General features: G+C 36.2%; 1 long non-coding RNA gene across 1 annotated transcript; it reads left to right on the top strand.

The window, feature by feature from the left end:
• The first annotated feature begins 3,261 nt into the window (after positions 1-3,261).
• Positions 3,262-4,768, top strand: LOC116363409 (uncharacterized). Its single transcript, XR_004207857.1, has 3 exons — positions 3,262-3,400; positions 3,552-3,734; positions 4,100-4,768. It is a non-coding gene; the product is annotated as an uncharacterized LOC116363409 (long non-coding RNA).
• The last annotated feature ends 14,559 nt before the right edge of the window (positions 4,769-19,327 follow it).

The raw sequence follows: 19,327 nt of genomic DNA, 5'->3' as shown, positions 1-19,327 counted from the left end.
ATGTAGCGAGGGCCAGCCGACTAGAGCACACAGGTCGCAGTGGTCGAGGATCGGTAGGATAGTCCGTTTTACTAGGGTAAGTTTGGCGGCGTGGGTGAAGGAGGCTTTGTTGCGGAATAGAAAGCCGACTCTAGATTTGATTTTAGATTGGAGATGTTTGATATGAGTCTGGAAGGAGAGTTTACAGTCTAGCCAGAAACCTAGGTACTTATAGATGTCCACATATTCTAGGTCGGGACCATCCAGGGTGGTGATGCTAGTCGGGCATGCGGGTGCAGGCAGCGAACGGTTGAAAAGCAAGCATTTGGTTTTACTAGCGTTTAAGAGCAGTTGGAGGCCACGGAAGGAGTGTTGTATGGCATTGAAGCTTTATACAAGGGTATAAAACCTGTGAGAATAGAATTTACAGGAGGACTACGTGACCCAAGCTGCAGCAAGGTCTAAAAAGTAAACGAACCCAGAGCAAGTTTGAAGACAAAGAAATCCTTTTCTACCCAAGCTACGGATGAGTAGCTGTGTCTAAGCGGGTGAATTAAAGTCGAACCACCTAGCCTCCATCTCCCATCGAATCGTGGTATCTAAAGGGTTTCATTCCTATGCTGTGAGCTCTGAGCTACAGAGCTGTCTGTCCTCAGAAAACCCCTTCCAGAGCAAAGGGTGAGGGAACAGACTCCTAAGCCAAAAGGACACTGACATCGGGAGGACGGTCAGAGAGGTGCGCCGGAGCAGTGCGTCATCGAACAGCTGAAGGCCTAGGCAGAGAATCCTCGGAGATCATCCCCACGTAATTACAACATTATTTTCTGACCCATAAGAGCGGCAGATTGGGGCAAGGCAAGGGTTAGAATAGCATAGCTGACAAAGTCACCCAAATATATATTTCTCTTGTGTATTTTCTTTTTTCTCTCTCTTTTGAAATCCCCATTTTGGGTAACACGCGCCATAGAGTGTTGGCCCGTTATACTAAGTTCTAATCAATAGCCTATAATGTGTTTTGTCTATGTGTATCTTCTATCAGCATTTTAGCTTTTTAGTAAATAAATATTAAACTAAGATTGGAGTGGTACGAACTTATTGGTGAGACCCGGGTCCGTGCAGATTCACGGGCTATACGACGTTCAGAACGAGATTGGTAGAGGCAATTGGTTCATTAGCGGCTGTTGTAAAATCGATATTCTGATACTCTGAGTTAATTTGGGAAATAGAAACTCAATAAAAATTGATTCAGTTAATCACGCAATTAGAAACTTTAATCATTCGATGAACAACAGTCGTCACATTAACTAATACAACATCACAACACAACCATGAAATACAGTTATTAACAGTTTTCCATAAACAAGGTCTATGCACTCTGTGAGTATTTTTTTTTTGCAGTACTCTTTAAACTAGATGATAGGAACGCTGTGGACAATTTTAAGCAAGTTGCAACCATGAAATACATTTATAGACAGTTTTCCATAAACAAGATGGCGTAGCAGTCAGACGTTTTGTCGTGTCGTGTCGTGCCCCTTGTATATATTTGTTTTTTTTTACATATCTTTTAAAACATTTTTCTAAACCTCAACATCTAAATACTCTCTAAACATCTAAACCCGCATCTAAACATCTAAACCCGCCTCCACCAATGGAGTGGATCTGGATCTGCTTTTTTTTCCTAAAGTATTTATATTTACTTTCGGATCCGGAAACCCTCAACTGAAGCTAACCAGCTAACTACCAGCTATCAGTCAGCAAACCATTGCTAGCGGTCATCAGCTAACCTTTAGCTCGGAAAGCTCTCGCCAGTTCGAACAACGCGACTCTAACCAGAGCATAACGGACCTATTATTTTTATCCCCGGATTCCCACCGCAAACGGAACTTTTTCATCTGGATCTTCACAACTAGCTAACTAGCTAACCGCAACCCCGAATGACTACTCCTGGCTAGCGTTTCCATCCACTTAGCTTGAAGCTAGCCCGGCCAGAACTCCTGTGCTAACACCGAAGCATACTCCTGGGCTACAATATCCGGACCCACGACCGGTCTATCGATGTCACCGCATGAAGAGGCATAAACAGACTGTTGCAGTGAGTTGCTGCGCAACAGCCATCTCAAAAATTTTTGAGAGGAATGGAAGATTCGATATAGGCCGATAGTTTTTTATATTTTCTGGGTCAAGGTTTGGCTTTTTCAAGAGAGGCTTTATTACTGCCACTTTTAGTGAGTTTGGTACACATCCAGTGGATAGAGAGCCGTTTATTATGTTCAACATAGGAGGGCCAAGCACAGGAAGCAGCTCTTTCAGTAGTTTAGTTGGAATAGGGTCCAGTATGCAGCTTGAAGGTTTAGAGGCCATGATTATTTTCATCATTGTGTCAAGAGATATAGTACTAAAACACTTGAGCGTCTCTCTTGATCCTAGGTCCTGGCAGAGTTGTGCAGACTCAGGACAACTGAGGTTTGGAGGAATACGCAGGTTTAAAGAGGAGTCCGTAATTTGCTTTCTAATAATCATAATCTTTTCCTCAAAGAAGTTCATGAATTTATCACTGCTAAAGTGAAAGTCATCCTCTCTTGGGGAATGCTGCTTTTTAGTTAGCTTTGCGACAGTATTAAAAAGGAATTTCGGATTGTTCTTATTTTCCTCAATTAAGTTAGAAAAATAGGATGATCGAGCAGCAGTAAGGGCTCAACCCTTTCATGTGTGAGTTCCAAATATCTCTAACGGTCGCCCCAGCGTGAGTTTTTTTTATGCACGTGATGTTAGAATGTTCTCTCCGTTCCAGAATGTGATTGATACGTAACAGTACATTTTATCCGTGCTGCCCTCAAACTAAAGCACACAGCCTGTTTATATTTATAGGTTGTTTCAACTTCAATTTCAAATGATTTTCTAACAAATTTTTATTTTCTAAAAACAGTTTGAATTTAGGTGTGTTCTGCCTCCTCATTCATTCACATATAAAAATAGTCATTTTTTACTTTTGCGGACAATTACATTTTTGGGACATTTCTGACACTGACAAAATTCCCCAAGCACTTCCCAATTGTTTGTGCAGTTCACATTTTCCATTTTCCATTCCACATTTCTATTGTAGCGTACTGTATGTATGGAGCATAATATATTTGGACATCTTTGGAGCTGAAGAATGAGGACAGCTTTTGTATGCTAACGTACACTCCTTAACAGCTGGATGAAAACACAGCAAGAAAACACATATGCCAATATGTAATAGTTATCTATTTTATTGCAGTATTGGTAGTTGTTTCAACAACTTGTTTTACTAGAGGAGAAAAAACTGAATATGCATAACCCATATTTAATATCCATGCAGTGACTGAACAACAACTGCATTTCCACCCCCATCTCTAAAGGCATAGTATCATGGCTGGTCACTTGTCAAGTCACCTGTCAGGTCAGTCAGTCACTCGTTGCTGCAGATGTGCTCAATAATGCTTGAGCATGTGATACTCCTCAAAGCATGGTGAAATACATAGAGGTGTATCACAAGCTAAACACATGTATTTTGTCATCTTCCTCTGCTTACTTCTCCTGGCGCCAGACAGGCAGACTTTGCAATGCCTCCGTGTGCGACTACCTTGAGAAGCAGTTTGAGGGACTTTGCAGGGAAAATGCCGTGCAGTGAGGCGTAGGGGATTGTCTACAGCAGGACGACCCCCAGTGGATGGACGCCGAGGGGTGTGGTGCTCCTCCAGCAGCTCTCTCATGAGGTTCTCTCTGTATTTTTGGTAGGTAATTACTTTACCTATGAGGGAGTGGGGAGGATGAGGAATGTTAGAGGATGATGAGGCAGTGGGTAGGTAGGTGAGATATTGTCACTATAATTGCATAATGGATTTGTATGTGAACTGTACATCCAATTACAAAAATACCTTGGTCAGTAATCATCTCACCTGTTAGTTAGTTGGCAGTGAACTATGCTGCCGTTGAGGGCAGCAGTGTCGATCAGATGGAAAAATATCTTCTTATACCACTTAGTCGTTTTCCGAGTGCATTCCACAAAGCTGTTTATCATGTCCGCCTTATCCACTGCCCCCATTGTGAGGTTATAATCAAGCACACAATCTGGTTTGATCAATCTCTCTCCCGTCAGGTGGTCCACCTTCCCTGTGGCCGACATGGTTGCTGTATGGACAGTGGAGAGGACATGGACGTCTCGCTTGTCATGCCACTTCACTGCCAGCTGTTGACCGTTCTCCTGGAACTCCACCTCCCCTCTCTGCATCTTCCTGCATCCGAATGCCGGCATCCCCTTTCTGTTCGACCTGACTGTGCCACAGGCCCCTGTGCTGTTGGAGAGCAGATGCTGGAAGAGTGTGGGACTGCTGTACCAATTGTCCACGTACAAAGTGTGTCCCTTGCCAAGATGAGGAGCCAGCATGGTCATCACCACGGACCCTGACACCCCAAGCCCCTCATAATGTTTGATGTCAGTGGTGGACCCTGTGTAAACTATAATATCCTGGACAAATCCTGTCTTCACGTCGCACATGACAAAGAACTTGACTCCACAAACCTGTGCATTTTGGAGGGAATATATTGACGGAACGCCAGCCTACCTTTCCATAACATCAGGGACTCATCAATGCATAGGTCCTTGTATGGCACATAGACCCAACCAAATGCTGATGTCAGGCTGATAAGAACATTTCTTATTTTGTATAACGGGTCACTTAGGATGGCAGTAGCATTGTTGATGAAATGCAGGCAACGCAGCAGAACTAGGAAGCGGTCTTGGGAAAAGAGGGTGGCAAAGAAGGGAGTTGCAAACATAGAATCTGTGCTCCAGTATTCTCTTAGGGAGTTCTTCTTTACTATTCCCATGAGAAGGACTGTCACCAGGAAGGTATACATTTCACAAATTGTGGTTGTCACCCATTTAGCAAGTTTCCCCCTCACTCCTGGCTCTCTCTTCTCCTGTAGCTCTAAGGCATAGCGATTGGTCTCCTCAACTATGTCTCCCACCAGCTCCTCTGTCAGAAACAACTTGAAGCACTCTGCCTCAGTTGGAAATGGCAAGGGGCGTTGCACTCCAGACTGGGACTCATCAAAGCAAACAGCAGGGCCAGGAGGGGTGAAATGACTGGTGGCCTTCCAGCTACCACAGAATTCCTGTACTTCATCCACTGTCGGTCTGCCTCCATCACCACCAGCATCTGCAAAGGGACCTGGTACTTCGTCAGTGGACAAGGGAAATTCAGATTCAGGGTTCTCAATGGCTACAAGGTTGGGGGGCAGCTCCTCACTGTCACTGTCAGAATCTGATTCCTGACTTTCAGACTCATTGTCAGTATTTTAAAACATCTCCAGAATTTCCACATTTGTGAGTTGTCTCATTTTGAAAGACATTGTTAATGCTACAGTTTAGCTCACTAGCTACATACATAAACAACAACACTGAATGGCGTGGGAGGTTACGTGGTTGACTACCACTTGTAATAAATCACTATCAGAAAATGTTTTGTGAGGCAATTATTTGTGTATTTACGGTTTTATTCACATTTTCAATTCTAAGTGACAAATCATGCATTCCGATTCTTGCACAGATTGTAATGGGCACATATTATGTGTGTTAAATAAATTTTTGAAGGTTGTACTGATTATGATGAGCTAAGCTAATTCCAGCTGTGTAGCCATGTTTGTTGACATACAATACATTCCGGGTTTCACGTCTGTTTGACCAAAGATGTTATAACAAAATGAGGTGAGTTCACTCATTTTTTGAGGACTTCCGGAAATTAATGGTGGGATGTGAGCGACGGTAGATGGCACACCCCTTCAAAAAAAACAGACCAAACTTATCTCATCTTCTCTTATTATCTTCGGTTCTGTGAGGGAATAAATGCATGGCTGCGCGCTGAAACTAATCGTCGGATTACTTTCGATTTCTGTGTTTTAACTAGTTATTTCGATCAATGGTGAGCTCACCCGTGATGTGATTAATTATATATAGGAATTGCTATTAGCTAATTCATATTGTAGTTTATGTCAGAGTTAGAAAATATGACTGCTTGTGTTGGGTCAATCTTTCCTCAGCGCTAGGAAAAATGTAGCCTACATTTTTTCCGGTTAGGATGATTGTGTTATGCTATATTTACTTCTGTGAATATCTGAACATTCCATCCAAAAATAAACTGCTGACATTCTGGACATAACTTTGTGAGGACTGTGTTTGTGTAAATAGTTTCTGAAAAAAGTGTGGCCAGCTCAAACGCTGATTGTTGCGTCATTCGAAACTGCCGTTCTAAACGAGCATTCTAAATGAGTGTTCTAATCACACGGGTATGATCGTACGCTTCAGGGACCACTGTAGAACGATCACACCCGTGTGATGGTACATGTGAAAGGGTTAAAGCAGATGATTTGAACACTGTGGACAATTATCAGCAAGTTGAAGCCTTGAAAAACACAAACACTTTTCCATAAACAAGGTCTAAATCATGTTTGATGCACACTGTAAGTCAAAATTCTTGTAGAACAGTTTAAAATAGATGATAGGATCACTGTGGACAATTTTCAACAAGTTGCAACATACAGAAATAAACACTTTTCCATAAACATGATTTCTGCATTTCAATGTTGCAACTTGCTGAAAACAGTCTACAGTGTTCATAACATCTCGAATAAACATAACAAAACATTTTTTTATCCAGAGTGCTTCAAACATGATTTAGAGCTTGTTTATGGAAAAGTGCTTATTTCTGCATTTCAATGTTGCAACTTGCTGAAAACTGTCCACAGTGTTCATTTCAACTCGAACAGACAGCACAGCAAAAATTGGACATCCAGAGTGCATCAAACATGATTTAGAGCTTGTTTATGGAAAAAAAGTTATTTCTGTATGTTGCAACTTGCTGAAAACAGTCTACAGTGTTCATAACATCTCAAATAGACATCACAGAAAAGTTGGACATCCAGAGTCCATCAAAACAAGATTTAGAGCTTGTTTATGGAAAAAAAGTTATTTCTGTATGTTGCAACTTGCTGAAAACTGTGCACGGTGTTCATTTCAACTCGAATAGACAGAACAGTAAAAATTGGACATCCAGAGTGCATCAAAACATGATTTAGAGCTTGTTTATGGAAAAGTGCTTATTTCTGCATTTCAATGTTGCAACTTGCTAAAAACAGTCTACAGTGTTCATAACATCTCGAATAAACATAACATTTTTTTTTTTATCCAGAGTGCTTCAAACATGATTTAGAACTTTGTTTCTGGAAAAGTGCTTATTTCTGCATTTCAATGTTGCAACTTGCTGAAAACTGTGCACGGTGTTCATTTCAACTCGAATAGACATCACAGCAAAAATTGGACATCCAGAGTGCATCAAACATGATTTAGAGCTTGTTTATGGAGAAAAAAAAGTTATTTCTGTATTGTTGCAACTTGCTGAAAACTGTGCACAATGTTCATTTCATTTTAAATAGACAGCACAGCTAAACTTGGACATCCAGTGTGCATCAAACATGGTTTAGAGCTTGTTTTTGGAAAAAAGGTATTTCTGTATTGTTGCAACTTGCTGAAAACAGTCTACAGTGTTCATAACATAACACAGCACAGCAAAAATTGGACATCCAGAGTGCATCAAAACGTGATTTAGAGCTTGTTTATGGAAAAGTGCTTATTTCTGCATTTCAATGTTGCAACTTGCTGAAAACTGTCCACGGTGTTCATTTCAACTCGAATAGACAGCACAGCAAAAATTGGATATCCAGAGTGCATCAAAACATGATTTAGAGCTTGTTTATGGAAAAGTGCTTATTTCTGTAATTCAATGTTGCAACTTGCTGAAAAACTGTCCACGGTGTTCATATCAACTCGAATAGACAGCACAGCAAAAATTGGATATCCAGAGTGCATCAAACATGATTTAGAGCTTGTTTATGGAAAAGTGCTTATTTCTGTATTTCCATGTTGCAACTTGCTGAAAACTGCCCACAATGTTCATTTCATCTCAAATAGACAGAATAGTAAAAATTGGACATCCAGAGTGCATCAAACATGATTTAGAGCTTGTTTATGGAAAAGTGCTTATTTCTGTATTTCCATGTTGCAACTTGCTGAAAACTGTCCACAATGTTTATTTCATCTCAAATAGACATAACAAAAACATTTTTATATCCAGAGTGCATCAAACATGATTTAGAGCTTGTTTATGGAAAAGTGCTTATTTCTGTATTTCCATTTTGCAACTTGCTGAAAACTGTCCACAATGTTTATTTTATCTCAAATAGACATAACAAAAACATTTTTTTATCCAGAGTGCATCAAACATGATTTAGAGCTTGTTTATGGAAAAGTGCTTATTTCTGTATTTCCATGTTGCAACTTGCTGAAAACTGTCCACAATGTTTATTTTATCTCAAATAGACATAACAAAAACATTTTTTATCCAGAGTGCATCAAACATGATTTAGAGCTTGTTTATGGAAAAGTGCTTATTTCTGTATTTCCATGTTGCAACTTGCTGAAAACTGTCCACAATGTTAATTTCATCTCAAATAGACAGAACAGTACAAATTGGACATCCAGAGTGCATCAAACATGATTTAGAGCTTGTTTATGTAAAAGTGCATATTTCTGTATTTCCATGTTGCAACTTGCTGAAAACTGTCCACAATGTTCATTTCATCTCAAATAGACAGAACAGTAAACATTGGACATCCAGAGTGCATCAAACATGATTTAGAGCTTGTTTATGGAAAAGTGCTTATTTCTGTATTTCCATGTTGCAACTTGCTGAAAACTGTCCACAATGTTCATTTCATCTCAAATAGACAGAACAGTAAAAATTGGACATCCAGAGTGCATCAAACATGATTTAGAGCTTGTTTATGGAAAAGTGCTTATTTCTGTATTTCCATGTTGCAACTTGCTGAAAACTGTCCACAATGTTTATTTTATCTCAAATAGACGAAAAAAACATTTTTTTATCCAGAGTGCATCAAACATGATTTAGAGCTTGTTTATGGAAAAGTGCTTATTTCTGTATTTCCATGTTGCAACTTGCTGAAAACTGTCCACAATGTTTATTTTATCTCAAATAGACATAACAAAAAAAAAAAAATATCCAGAGTGCATCAAACATGATTTAGAGCTTGTTTATGGAAAAGTGCTTATTTCTGTATTTCCAATGTTGCAACTTGCTGAAAACTGTCCACAATGTTCATTTCATCTCAAATAGACAGAACAGTAAAAATTGGACATTCAGAGTGCATCAAACATGATTTAGAGCTTGTTTATGGAAAAGTGCTTATTTCTGTATTTCCATGTTGCAACTTGCTGAAAACTGTCCACAATGTTCATTTCATCTCAAATAGACAGAACAGTAAAAATTGGACATCAAGAGTGCATCAAACATGATTTAGAGCTTGTTTATGGAAAAGTGCTTATTTCTGTATTTCCATGTTGCAACTTGCTGAAAACTGTCCACAATGTTCATTTCATCTCAAATAGACAGAACAGTAAAAATTGGACATCCAGAGTGCATCAAACATGATTTAGAGCTTGTTTATGGAAAAGTGCTTATTTCTGTATTTCCATGTTGCAACTTGCTGAAAACTGTCCACAATGTTCATTTCATCTCAAATAGACAGAACAGTAAAAATTGGACATCCAGAGTGCATCAAACATGATTTAGAGCTTGTTTATGGAAAAGTGCTTATTTCTGTATTTCCATGTTGCAACTTGTTGAAAACTGTCCACAATGTTTATTTTATCTCAAATAGACAACAAAAACATTTTTTTATCCAGAGTGCATCAAACATGATTTAGAGCTTGTTTATGGAAAAGTGCTTATTTCTGTATTTCCATGTTGCAACTTGCTGAAAACTGTCCACAATGTTTATTTTATCTCAAATAGACATAACAAAAACATTTTTTATCCAGAGTGCATCAAACATGATTTAGAGCTTGTTTATGGAAAAGTGCTTATTTCTGTATTTCCATGTTGCAACTTGCTGAAAACTGTCCACAATGTTCATTTCATCTCAAATAGACAGAACAGTAAAAATTGGACATCAAGAGTGCATCAAACATGATTTAGAGCTTGTTTATGGAAAAGTGCTTATTTCTGTATTTCCATGTTGCAACTTGCTGAAAACTGTCCACAATGTTCATTTCATCTCAAATAGACAGAACAGTAAAAATTGGACATCCAGAGTGCATCAAACATGATTTAGAGCTTGTTTATGGAAAAGTGCTTATTTCTGTATTTCCATGTTGCAACTTGCTGAAAACTGTCCACAATGTTCATTTCATCTCAAATAGACAGAACAGTAAAAATTGGACATCCAGAGTGCATCAAACATGATTTAGAGCTTGTTTATGGAAAAGTGCTTATTTCTGTATTTCCATGTTGCAACTTGTTGAAAACTGTCCACAATGTTTATTTTATCTCAAATAGACAACAAAAACATTTTTTTATCCAGAGTGCATCAAACATGATTTAGAGCTTGTTTATGGAAAAGTGCTTATTTCTGTATTTCCATGTTGCAACTTGCTGAAAACTTTCCACAATGTTTATTTCAGCTCAAATAGACATAACAAAAACATTTTTATATCCAGAGTGCATCAAACATGATTTAGAGCTTGTTTATGGAAAAGTCCATAAACAAGCTCTAAATCATGTTTGATGCACTCTGGATGTCCAATTTTTACTGTCCACAATGTTTATTTTATCTCAAATAGACATAACAAAAACATTTTTTTATCCAGAGTGCATCAAACATGATTTAGAGCTTGTTTATGGAAAAGTGCTTATTTCTGTATTTCCATGTTGCAACTTGCTGAAAACTGTCCACAATGTTTATTTTATCTCAAATAGACATAACAAAAACATTTTTTATCCAGAGTGCATCAAACATGATTTAGAGCTTGTTTATGGAAAAGTGCTTATTTCTGTATTTCCATGTTGCAACTTGCTGAAAACTGTCCACAATGTTAATTTCATCTCAAATAGACAGAACAGTACAAATTGGACATCCAGAGTGCATCAAACATGATTTAGAGCTTGTTTATGTAAAAGTGCATATTTCTGTATTTCCATGTTGCAACTTGCTGAAAACTGTCCACAATGTTCATTTCATCTCAAATAGACAGAACAGTAAACATTGGACATCCAGAGTGCATCAAACATGATTTAGAGCTTGTTTATGGAAAAGTGCTTATTTCTGTATTTCCATGTTGCAACTTGCTGAAAACTGTCCACAATGTTCATTTCATCTCAAATAGACAGAACAGTAAAAATTGGACATCCAGAGTGCATCAAACATGATTTAGAGCTTGTTTATGGAAAAGTGCTTATTTCTGTATTTCCATGTTGCAACTTGCTGAAAACTGTCCACAATGTTTATTTTATCTCAAATAGACGACAAAAACATTTTTTTATCCAGAGTGCATCAAACATGATTTAGAGCTTGTTTATGGAAAAGTGCTTATTTCTGTATTTCCATGTTGCAATTTGCTGAAAACTGTCCACAATGTTAATTTTATCTCAAATAGACGACAATTTTTTTTTTTATCCAGAGTGCATCAAACATGATTTAGAGCTTGTTTATGGAAAAGTGCTTATTTCTGTATTTCCATGTTGTAACTTGCTGAAAACTGTCCACAATGTTTCTTTTATCTCAAATAGACATAACAAAAAAATAAAAATATCCAGAGTGCATCAAACATGATTTAGAGCTTGTTTATGGAAAAGTGCTTATTTCTGTATTTCCAATGTTGCAACTTGCTGAAAACTGTCCACAATGTTCATTTCATCTCAAATAGACAGAACAGTAAAAATTGGACATTCAGAGTGCATCAAACATGATTTAGAGCTTGTTCATGGAAAAGTGCTTATTTCTGTATTTCCATGTTGCAACTTGCTTGAAAACTGTCCACAATGTTCATTTCATCTCAAATAGACAGAACAGTAAAAATTGGACATCAAGAGTGCATCAAACATGATTTAGAGCTTGTTTATGGAAAAGTGCTTATTTCTGTATTTCCATGTTGCAACTTGCTGAAAACTGTCCACAATGTTCATTTCATCTCAAATAGACAGAACAGTAAAAATTGGACATCCAGAGTGCATCAAACATGATTTAGAGCTTGTTTATGGAAAAGTGCTTATTTCTGTATTTCCATGTTGCAACTTGCTGAAAACTGTCCACAATGTTCATTTCATCTCAAATAGACAGAACAGTAAAAATTGGACATCCAGAGTGCATCAAACATGATTTAGAGCTTGTTTATGGAAAAGTGCTTATTTCTGTATTTCCATGTTGCAACTTGCTGAAAACTGTCCACAATGTTCATTTCATCTCAAATAGACAGAACAGTAAACATTGGACATCCAGAGTGCATCAAACATGATTTAGAGCTTGTTTATGGAAAAGTGCTTATTTCTGTATTTCCATGTTGCAACTTGCTGAAAACTGTCCACAATGTTTATTTTATCTCAAATAGACAACAAAAACATTTTTTATCCAGAGTGCATCAAACATGATTTAGAGCTTGTTTATGGAAAAGTGCTTATTTCTGTATTTCCATGTTGCAACTTGCTGAAAACTGTCCACAATGTTTATTTCATCTCAAATAGACATAACAAAAACATTTTATATCCAGAGTGCATCAAACATGATTTAGAGCTTGTTTATGGAAAAGTGCTTATTTCTGTATTTCCATGTTGCAACTTGCTGAAAACTGTCCACAATGTTTATTTTATCTCAAATAGACATAACAAAAACATTTTTATCCAGAGTGCATCAAACATGATTTAGAGCTTGTTTATGGAAAAGTGCTTATTTCTGTATTTCCATGTTGCAACTTGCTGAAAACTGTCCACAATGTTCATTTCATCTCAAATAGACAGAACAGTAAAAATTGGACATCCAGAGTGCATCAAACATGATTTAGAGCTTGTTTATGGAAAAGTGCTTATTTCTGTATTTCCATGTTGCAACTTGCTGAAAACTGTCCACAATGTTCATTTCATCTCAAATAGACAGAACAGTAAACATTGGACATCCAGAGTGCATCAAACATGATTTAGAGCTTGTTTATGGAAAAGTGCTTATTTCTGTATTTCCATGTTGCAACTTGCTGAAAACTGTCCACAATGTTCATTTCATCTCAAATAGACAGAACAGTAAAAATTGGACATCCAGAGTGCATCAAACATGATTTAGAGCTTGTTTATGGAAAAGTGCTTATTTCTGTATTTCCATGTTGCAACTTGCTGAAAACTGTCCACAATGTTTATTTTATCTCAAATAGACAGAACAAAAACATTTTTTATCCAGAGTGCATCAAACATGATTTAGAGCTTGTTTATGGAAAAGTGCTTATTTCTGTATTTCCATGTTGCAACTTGCTGAAAACTGTCCACAATGTTTATTTTATCTCAAATAGACGACAAAATTTTTTTTATCCAGAGTGCATCAAACATGATTTAGAGCTTGTTTATGGAAAAGTGCTTATTTCTGTATTTCCATGTTGCAACTTGCTGAAAACTGTCCACAATGTTTCATTTATCTCAAATAGACATAACAACAAAAAAATGATCCAGAGTGCATCAAACATGATTTAGAGCTTGTTTATGGAAAAGTGCTTATTTCTGTATTTCCATGTTGCAACTTGCTGAAAACTGTCCACAATGTTCATTTCATCTCAAATAGACAGAACAGTAAAAATTGGACATTCAGAGTGCATCAAACATGATTTAGAGCTTGTTTATGGAAAAGTGCTTATTTCTGTATTTCCATGTTGCAACTTGCTGAAAACTGTCCACAATGTTCATTTCATCTCAAATAGACAGAACAGTAAAAATTGGACATCCAGAGTGCATCAAACATGATTTAGAGCTTGTTTATGGAAAAGTGCTTATTTCTGTATTTCCATGTTGCAACTTGCTGAAAACTGTCCACAATGTTCATTTCATCTCAAATAGACAGAACAGTAAAAATTGGACATCCAGAGTGCATCAAACATGATTTAGAGCTTGTTTATGGAAAAGTGCTTATTTCTGTATTTCCATGTTGCAACTTGCTGAAAACTGTCCACAATGTTTATTTCATCTCAAATAGACATAACAAAAACATTTTTTTTCCAGAGTGCATCAAACATGATTTAGAGCTTGTTTATGGAAAAGTGCTTATTTCTGTATTTCCATGTTGCAACTTGCTGAAAACTGTCCACAATGTTCATTTCATCTCAAATAGACAGAACAGTAAAAATTGGACATCCAGAGTGCATCAAACATGATTTAGAGCTTGTTTATGGAAAAGTGCTTATTTCTGTATTTCCATGTTGCAACTTGCTGAAAACTGTCCACAATGTTTATTTTATCTCAAATAGACAACAAAAACATTTTTTTATCCAGAGTGCATCAAACATGATTTAGAGCTTGTTTATGGAAAAGTGCTTATTTCTGTATTTCCATGTTGCAACTTGCTGAAAACTGTCCACAATGTTTATTTCATCTCAAATAGACATAACAAAAACATTTTTTATCCAGAGTGCATCAAACATGATTTAGAGCTTGTTTATGGAAAAGTGCTTATTTCTGTATTTCCATGTTGCAACTTGCTGAAAACTGTCCACAATGTTCATTTCATCTCAAATAGACAGAACAGTAAAAATTGGACATCCAGAGTGCATCAAACATGATTTAGAGCTTGTTTATGGAAAAGTGCTTATTTCTGTATTTCCATGTTGCAACTTGCTGAAAACTGTCCACAATGTTTATTTATCTCAAATAGACATAACAAAAACATTTTTTATCCAGAGTGCATCAAACATGATTTAGAGCTTGTTTATGGAAAAGTGCTTATTTCTGTATTTCCATGTTGCAACTTGCTGAAAACTGTCCACAATGTTCATTTCATCTCAAATAGACAGAACAGTAAAAATTGGACATCCAGAGTGCATCAAACATGATTTAGAGCTTGTTTATGGAAAAGTGCTTATTTCTGTATTTCCATGTTGCAACTTGCTGAAAACTGTCCACAATGTTCATTTCATCTCAAATAGACAGAACAGTAAAAATTGGACATCCAGAGTGCATCAAACATGATTTAGAGCTTGTTTATGGAAAAGTGCTTATTTCTGTATTTCCATGTTGCAACTTGCTGAAAACTGTCCACAATGTTTATTTTATCTCAAATAGACGAACAAATTTTTTTTTTAATCCAGAGTGCATCAAACATGATTTAGAGCTTGTTTATGGAAAAGTGCTTATTTCTGTATTTCCATGTTGCAACTTGCTGAAAACTGTCCACAATGTTTCATTTATCTCAAATAGACATAACAAACAAAAAAATGATCCAGAGTGCATCAAACATGATTTAGAGCTTGTTTATGGAAAAGTGCTTATTTCTGTATTTCCATGTTGCAACTTGCTGAAAACTGTCCACAATGTTCATTTCATCTCAAATAGACAGAACAGTAAAAATTGGACATCCAGAGTGCATCAAACATGATTTAGAGCTTGTTTATGGAAAAGTGCTTATTTCTGTATTTCCATGTTGCAACTTGCTGAAAACTGTCCACAATGTTCATTTCATCTCAAATAGACAGAACAGTAAAAATTGGACATCCAGAGTGCATCAAACATGATTTAGAGCTTGTTTATGGAAAAGTGCTTATTTCTGTATTTCCATGTTGCAACTTGCTGAAAACTGTCCACAATGTTCATTTCATCTCAAATAGACAGAACAGTAAAAATTGGACATCCAGAGTGCATCAAACATGATTTAGAGCTTGTTTATGGAAAAGTGCTTATTTCTGTATTTCCATGTTGCAACTTGCTGAAAACTGTCCACAATGTTATTTCATCTCAAATAGACAGAACAAAAACATTTTTTTTCCAGAGTGCATCAAACATGATTTAGAGCTTGTTTATGGAAAAGTGCTTATTTCTGTATTTCCATGTTGCAACTTGCTGAAAACTGTCCACAATGTTCATTTCATCTCAAATAGACAGAACAGTAAAAATTGGACATCCAGAGTGCATCAAACATGATTTAGAGCTTGTTTATGGAAAAGTGCTTATTTCTGTATTTCCATGTTGCAACTTGTTGAAAACTGTCCACAATGTTTATTTTATCTCAAATAGACAACAAAAAATTTTTTTATCCAGAGTGCATCAAACATGATTTAGAGCTTGTTTATGGAAAAGTGCTTATTTCTGTATTTCCATGTTGCAACTTGCTGAAAACTGTCCACAATGTTTATTTTATCTCAAATAGACATAACAAAAACATTTTTTTATCCAGAGTGCATCAAACATGATTTAGAGCTTGTTTATGGAAAAGTGCTTATTTCTGTATTTCCATGTTGCAACTTGCTGAAAACTGTCCACAATGTTCATTTCATCTCAAATAGACAGAACAGTAAAAATTGGACATCCAGAGTGCATCAAACATGATTTAGAGCTTGTTTATGGAAAAGTGCTTATTTCTGTATTTCCATGTTGCAACTTGCTGAAAACTGTCCACAATGTTTATTTTATCTCAAATAGACATAACAAAAACATTTTTTATCCAGAGTGCATCAAACATGATTTAGAGCTTGTTTATGGAAAAGTGCTTATTTCTGTATTTCCATGTTGCAACTTGCTGAAAACTGTCCACAATGTTCATTTCATCTCAAATAGACAGAACAGTAAAAATTGGACATCCAGAGTGCATCAAACATGATTTAGAGCTTGTTTATGGAAAAGTGCTTATTTCTGTATTTCCATGTTGCAACTTGCTGAAAACTGTCCACAATGTTCATTTCATCTCAAATAGACAGAACAGTAAAAATTGGACATCCAGAGTGCATCAAACATGATTTAGAGCTTGTTTATGGAAAAGTGCTTATTTCTGTATTTCCATGTTGCAACTTGCTGAAAACTGTCCACAATGTTCATTTCATCTCAAATAGACAGAACAGTAAAAATTGGACATCCAGAGTGCATCAAACATGATTTAGAGCTTGTTTATGGAAAAGTGCTTATTTCTGTATTTCCATGTTGCAACTTGCTGAAAACTGTCCACAATGTTTATTTTATCTCAAATAGACAACAAAAACATTTTTTATCCAGAGTGCATCAAACATGATTTAGAGCTTGTTTATGGAAAAGTGCTTATTTCTGTATTTCCATGTTGCAACTTGCTGAAAACTGTCCACAATGTTCATTTCATCTCAAATAGACAGAACAGTAAAAATTGGACATCCAGAGTGCATCAAACATGATTTAGAGCTTGTTTATGGAAAAGTGCTTATTTCTGTATTTCCATGTTGCAACTTGCTGAAAACTGTCCACAATGTTTATTTCATCTCAAATAGACATAACAAAAACATTTTTATATCCAGAGTGCATCAAACATGATTTAGAGCTTGTTTATGGAAAAGTCCATAAACAAGCTCTAAATCATGTTTGATGCACTCTGGATGTCCAATTTTTACTGTCCACAATGTTTATTTTATCTCAATAGACAGAACAAAACATTTTTTTATCCAGAGTGCATCAAACATGATTTAGAGCTTGTTTATGGAAAAGTGCTTATTTCTGTATTTCCATGTTGCAACTTGCTGAAAACTGACCACAATGTTCATTTCATCTCAAATAGACAGAACAGTAAAAATTGGACATTCAGAGTGCATCAAACTTGATTTAGAGCTTGTTTATGGAAAAGTGCTTATTTCTGTATTTCCATGTTGCAACTTGCTGAAAACTGTCCACAATGTTAATTTCATCTCAAATAGACAGAACAGTACAAATTGGACATCCAGAGTGCATCAAACATGATTTAGAGCTTGTTTATGTAAAAGTGCATATTTCTGTATTTCCATGTTGCAACTTGCTGAAAACTGTCCACAATGTTCATTTCATCTCAAATAGACAGAACAGTAAACATTGGACATCCAGAGTGCATCAAACATGATTTAGAGCTTGTTTATGGAAAAGTGCTTATTTCTGTATTTCCATGTTGCAACTTGCTGAAAACTGTCCACAATGTTCATTTCATCTCAAATAGACAGAACAGTAAAAATTGGACATCAAGAGTCTCAAATAGACAGAACAGTAAAAATTGGACATCCAGAGTGCATCAAACATGATTTAGAGCTTGTTTATGGAAAAGTGCTTATTTCTGTATTTCCATGTTGCAACTTGCTGAAAACTGTCCACAATGTTTATTTCATCTCAAATAGACATAACAAAAAAAATTTTTTCCAGAGTGCATCAAACATGATTTAGAGCTTGTTTATGGAAAAGTGCTTATTTCTGTATTTCCATGTTGCAACTTGCTGAAAACTGTCCACAATGTTTATTTTATCTCAAATAGACGACAAAAACATTTTTTTATCCAGAGTGCATCAAACATGATTTAGAGCTTGTTTATGGAAAAGTGCTTATTTCTGTATTTCCATGTTGCAATTTGCTGAAAACTGTCCACAATGTTTATTTTATCTCAAATAGACGACAAAAATGTTTTTTTATCCAGAGTGCATCAAACATGATTTAGAGCTTGTTTATGGAAAAGTGCCTATTTCTGTATTTCCATGTTGTAACTTGCTGAAAACTGTCCACAATGTTTCTTTTATCTCAAATAGACATAACAAAAAAAAAATTATCCAGAGTGCATCAAACATGATTTAGAGCTTGTTTATGGAAAAGTGCTTATTTCTGTATTTCCAATGTTGCAACTTGCTGAAAACTGTCCACAATGTTCATTTCATCTCAAATAGACAGAACAGTAAAAATTGGACATTCAGAGTGCATCAAACATGATTTAGAGCTTGTTTATGGAAAAGTGCTTATTTCTGTATTTCCATGTTGCAACTTGCTGAAAACTGTCCACAATGTTCATTTCATCTCAAATAGACAGAACAGTAAAAATTGGACATCCAGAGTGCATCAAACATGATTTAGAGCTTGTTTATGGAAAAGTGCTTATTTCTGTATTTCCATGTTGCAACTTGCTGAAAACTGTCCACAATGTTCATTTCATCTCAAATAGACAGAACAGTAAAAATTGGACATCCAGAGTGCATCAAACATGATTTAGAGCTTGTTTATGGAAAAGTGCTTATTTCTGTATTTCCATGTTGCAACTTGCTGAAAACTGTCCACAATGTTCATTTCATCTCAATAGACAGAACAGTAAAAATTGGACATCCAGAGTGCATCAACATGAATTTAGAGCTTGTTTATGGAAAAGTGCTTATTCTGTATTTCCATGTTGCAACTTGCTGAAAACTGTCCACAATGTTATTTCATCTCAAATAGACAGAAAAAAAAACTATTTTTTTTCCAGAAGTGCATCAAACTGATTTAGAGCTTGT

The sequence above is a fragment of the Oncorhynchus kisutch genome, unplaced genomic scaffold, assembly GCF_002021735.2.
Source record: "Oncorhynchus kisutch isolate 150728-3 unplaced genomic scaffold, Okis_V2 scaffold928, whole genome shotgun sequence".
NCBI lineage: Eukaryota > Metazoa > Chordata > Actinopteri > Salmoniformes > Salmonidae > Oncorhynchus > Oncorhynchus kisutch.
This window is presented reverse-complemented; position numbering and strand designations above follow the sequence as displayed.